Source organism: Arachis ipaensis, chromosome B1, assembly GCF_059453495.1.
Source record: "Arachis ipaensis isolate K30076 ecotype BB chromosome B1, ASM5945349v1, whole genome shotgun sequence".
Classification (NCBI taxonomy): domain Eukaryota; kingdom Viridiplantae; phylum Streptophyta; class Magnoliopsida; order Fabales; family Fabaceae; genus Arachis; species Arachis ipaensis.
Genome location: NC_142436.1, coordinates 75,140,226 through 75,144,034, shown reverse-complemented (window position 1 = coordinate 75,144,034; position 3,809 = coordinate 75,140,226). Strand labels below are relative to the sequence as shown.

Below are 3,809 nucleotides of genomic sequence, written 5' to 3'. Positions count from 1 at the left end.
AGTAGAAGAAGAAGAAATAGAGGAGATTGAGGGGTTTTTATGATGGATGGATGTGATTGGTGAAGAGGTGATGGGTAAGGGTGATGGAGATGATTGGTGAAGGATATTTGGGAAAGAGTGTTATGAAAAGGTGAGAGAGAGAGAGAGAGAGAGAGAGAGAGAGAGAGAGAAAGAGAGAGAGAGAGAGAGAGGTGGGGTAGGTGGGGATCCTGTGGGGTCTACAGATCCTGAGGGGTCAAGGACTTAGCATCCCTGCTCCATTTAGGCATGCAAAACGCCCTTAGAGTGCATTCTTGGCGTTTAACGCCAGACTGCTGCTTGTTTCTGGCATTAAACGCCAGCTTTTCTCCCTTTCTTGGCGTTTAACGCCAACTTGATGCTCTGTTCTGGCGTTAAACACCAGTCTGGTGCCTGTTTCTGGCGTTAAACACCAGACTGTAGCCTGTTTCTGGCGTTTAACGCCAGCTTGATGCTTCTTTCTGGCGTTAAACGCCAGTCTGATGCTTCTTACTGGCGTTTAAACGCCAGTAAGCTCTTCCTCCAGGGTGAGCTATTTTTAATGCTATTTTTAATTCTGTTTCTAATTTTTTAGTTGTTTTTGTGACTTCACATGATCATCAACCTAAAGAAAACATAAAATAACAATGGAAAATAAATAGATATAATTAAATAACATTGGGTTGCCTCCTAATAAGCGCTTCTTTAATGTCAATAGCTTGACAGTAAGCTCTCATGGAGCTTCACAGATAATCAGAGCAGGGTTGGGGCCTCTCAACACCAAACTTAGAGTTTGGTTGTGGCCTCTCAACACCAAACTTAGAGTTTGGTTGTGGCCTCCCAACACCAAACTTAGAGTTTGAATGTGGGGATTTTGTTTGACTCTGTATTGAGAGAAGCTTTTCATGCTTCCTCTCCATGGTTACAGAAGGAGAACCTTGAGTCTTGAATACAAGGTAGTCCTCATTCAATTAAAGGACCAACTCTCCTCTGTTAACATCAATCACAGCTTTTGCTGTGGCTAGGAAGGGTCTGCGAAGGATGATGGATTCATCCTCATCCTTCTAAGTGTCTAGGATTATGAAATCAGCAGGGATATAAAGGCCTTCAACCTTCACTAGCACGTCCTCTACTAGTCCATAGGCCTATTTCATTGATTTGTCTGCCATCTCTAATGAGATTCTTGCAGCTTGTACCTCAAATATTCTCAATTTCTCCATTACAGAGAGTGGCGTGAGGTTTATCCCTGACCCCAGGTCACACAGAGCCTTCTCAAAGGTCATGGTGCCTATGGTACAAGGTATAAAGAAATTTCCGGGATTCGGTTTCTTCTGAGGTAATGTTTGCCTCATTAATGCATTCAGTTCATTGGTGAGTAAGGGGGGTTCATTCTCCCAAGTCTCATTACCAAATAACTTGGCATTCAGCTTCATGATTTCTCCTAGATATTTAGCAACTTGATCTTCAGGGATGTCTTCATCCTCTTCAGAGGAAGAATATTATCAGAGCTCATGAATGGCAGAAGGAAGTTCAATGGAATTTCTATGGTTTCTGTATGAGCCTCAGATTCCCTTGGTTCCTCAAAGGGAAACTCCTTTCTGTCCACAGGATGTCCCATGAGGCTTTTCTCATTGGGACTCATGTCCTCCTCACTCTCTCCAGGTTCGGCCATGTTGGTCATAGTTATGGCATTGCACTCTCTCTTGGGATTTTCTTCTGTATTGCTTGGGAGAGTACTAGGAGGAGTTTCAGTAATCTTCTTACTCAGCTGACCCACCTGTGCCTCCAAATTTCTAATGGAGGACCTTGTTTCATTCATGAAACTTAGTGTGGTCTTGGATAGATCAGAGACTATGGTTGCCAGGCCAGAATGACTCTGTTCAGAATTCTCTGTCTGTTGCTGAGAAGATGATGGAAAAGGCTTACTATTGCTAAACCTATTTCTTCCACCATTATTATTGAAGCCTTGCTGAGGCTTCTGTTGGTCCTTCCATGAGAGATTAGGATGATTCCTCCATGAAGGATTGTAGGTGTTTCCATAGGGTTCTCCCATGTAATTCACCTCTACCATTGCAGGGTTCTCAGGATCATAAGCTTCGTCTTCAAAAGATGCTTCTTTAGTACTGTTGGATGCAGCTTGAAATCCATTCAGACTCTGAGAAATCATATTGACTTGCTGAGTCAATATTTTGTTCTGAGCCGATATGGCATTCAGAGTATGAATTTCAAGAACTCCCTTCTTCTGAGGCATCCCATTGTTCACAGGATTCCTCTCAGAGGTGTACATGAACTGGTTATTTGCAACTATTTCAATGAGTTCCTGAGCTTCTGCAGGGGTTTTCAGATGAAGAAATCCTCCTGCAGAATGGTCCAATGACATTTTTGACAACTCAGACAGACCATCATAGAATATACATATGATGCTCCATTCTGGAAGCATGTCAGTAGGACACCTTTTGATCAATTACTTATATCTTTCCCAAGCTTCATAGAGGGACTCACCTTCCTTCTGTCTGAAGGTTTGGATTTCCACTCTAAGCTTACTCATCTTTTGAGGTGGAAAGAATTTGGCCAGGGAAGCACTAACCACCTTTTCCCAAGAGTTCAGGCTTTCCTTAGGTTATGAATCCAACCATGTTCTAGCTCTATCTCTTACAACAAAAGGGAAAAGCCTGTAGACCTCGGGATCAACTCCATTGGTCTTGACAGTGTCACAGATTTGCAAGAATTCAGCTAAGAACTGATGAGGATCTTCCAATGGAAGTCCATGAAACTTGCAATTCTGTTGCATTAGAGAAACTAATTGAGGCTTAAGCTTAAAGTTGTTTGCTCCAATGACAGGAATTGAGATGCTTCTTCCATAGAAGTCAGAAGAGGGTGCAATGAAGTCACCAAGCATCTTCCTTGCATTGTTAGCATTGTTGTTATTTTCGGCTGCCATGTCTTCTTCTTTTTCGAAAATTTCTGTTAGGTCCTCTCTAGAGAGTTGTGCTTTAGCTTCTCTTAGCTTCCTCTTCAAGGTCCTTTCAGGTTCAGGATCAGCTTTAACAAGAATGCTTTTGTTCTTGTTCCTGCTCATATGAAAGAGAAGCGAACAAGAAAGTATGGAATCCTCTATGTCACAGTATAGAGATTCCTTTATGTGAGTAGAAGAAAAGAGGAGAGAATAATTCGAACACAGAGAGGAGGGAGAGGGTTCGAATTTTTTTTAAGAAGAAGAGATGTGTTAGTAAATAAATATATAAATAGAAAGAGATTAGAGAGAGAAGAATTCGAATATAATTAAATAAAAGGAAAAATATTTTTGTTTTTACTTTAATTATTAGTTAGAATTCAAAAATTATAAAAAAGAATAAAATTAAAATTAAAGTTTAAAATAATTAGTTAATTAAAAGGAATTTTGAAAAAGGGATAAGGGATTTTCGAAAATTAGAGTGAGAGAGAGAGAGTTAGTTAGGTGGTTTTGAAAAAGATATGATTGAAATGATTGAAATTTTATTTTGAAAAGGAATTAAAAAGGAAATTAAAAAGATTTGATTTTTGAAATTAAAGTTGATTACTTGACTAACAAGAAACTAAAAGATATGATTTTAAAATTCAAAGATTGAACCTTTCTTAATAGGCAAGTAACAACTTGAAAATTTTTTGAATTAAAACATTAAATGTGAGTGAGATTTTCGAAAATATGAAGTAAGAATAAGAAAAATATTTTGAAAATCAATTTTAAAGTTTTCGAAAATATGTAAAAATAAATGAAAAAGATTTGATTTTTGAAAAAGGTTTGAAAAAGATAGAATTTTTAAATTGAAAAT

The 3,809-nt window shown here is 38.7% G+C and overlaps 1 non-coding gene across 1 annotated transcript; it reads left to right on the top strand.

The window, feature by feature from the left end:
• Positions 1–2,431: 2,431 nt before the first annotated feature.
• On the top strand, positions 2,432–2,539 carry LOC148577065 (small nucleolar RNA R71). Its single transcript, XR_015903069.1, has one exon. It is a non-coding gene; the product is annotated as a small nucleolar RNA R71 (small nucleolar RNA).
• The last annotated feature ends 1,270 nt before the right edge of the window (positions 2,540–3,809 follow it).